Below are 1076 nucleotides of genomic sequence, written 5' to 3' on the forward strand. Positions count from 1 at the left end.
GCAACTGGTTACCAGTCTCTGAGGGACCTCACGGACCGGGGGCTGGTGGCCCGGGCCAGGGAGGGGCCCCTGGGCGGGGCTCGTGGGAGAGGGAGATGGATGGAGACCGTGGCCGATGGGCCACTCTCTCCAGGCGCCCCTTGGCCGTGGGCCCTCCAGGCCCCTTGGGGGCTGCGCTGTGGGGGCCCGAGGTGCAGGGTTCACAGACAGGGTTTCCCACCAGCCATGTGCACCAGCTCAATTCGGGGGAAGTGCAGTGAGGAGCCAAGAGGCCCCCAGGGGAGTGAGGAAGGAGACATTGGAAGGGTGCAGCCCACCCTTGACTTCCCCCGCCCCCCTACCCTTCCTGCTCCCTGGAGGGAAATGAGGGTTCTGCTTGCCCTGGGCCAAAGGCCCTGCTGGATGAAGCCTGTCAGCTGCTCCTCTCTTTGCAGCCGGAAGTGCTCCCGGCTGCACCCAGATGGAGCAGTGGGCGCAGGACAGATGGACAGGTTCCTCTGCACTCCAGTTCCCTGCTCCTCCTTGGAGACTGGGGCCACTGGCCTGGGAGAGCGCCCTTGGGGGGAGAAAGCCCCAGGGTGAGAGGAACGGGCGGTTGTGGCTGGTGGTTTACAGGTGGAACTTTCTCTGAAGCTCCTTCTCTCTGCTCTTCGTCCCTGCTTTCCCCGGCAAGCCTGCCCCCTCAGCCCTCCCTGAGTGCACCCAATGACCCCCTCCCTTGGGGCGACTCCTGATGAAGCACAACTCCCCGCAGGGCCCCCAGCCCACAGGGGTGGCCGTATTTGAGCAGTTCCCAGTCCTGTGGGCTCGGCTATCTGGGGAGCAGATTTTGGGTCTGGAGCTCCCTGGGGAGTGGGTCCTGGGCTTGGATCTTTCCCTAGGGGGCCCTCTTACCCCCTCCCTCTCTCTTTCTCCTCCTCCTCTTCCCCCATTGCTGTAAATATTTCAATGAAATGGAAAAGAAAAAAAAAGACAAAAAAAAAGAAAGAAAATCTCATCACTTGAAGCCACCGGGAGCCTGCGGCCCGGCCAGCCCGGGATTTTTCCGGAGCAGAGCTGCGCCGCTGGGCCCTGGC

The 1076-nt window shown here is 63.0% G+C and overlaps 1 protein-coding gene across 1 annotated transcript in view; it reads left to right on the forward strand.

Moving 5' to 3' along the window:
• Positions 1–1076, forward strand: part of LPHN1 (latrophilin 1) — a 49874-nt gene that overhangs the window by 47780 nt on the left and 1018 nt on the right. The gene's annotated exons all lie outside the window — the stretch shown is intronic.

Source organism: Bison bison, unplaced genomic scaffold, assembly GCF_000754665.1.
Source record: "Bison bison bison isolate TAMUID 2011002044 unplaced genomic scaffold, Bison_UMD1.0 scf7180017864365, whole genome shotgun sequence".
Taxonomy (NCBI): Eukaryota; Metazoa; Chordata; class Mammalia; order Artiodactyla; family Bovidae; genus Bison; species Bison bison.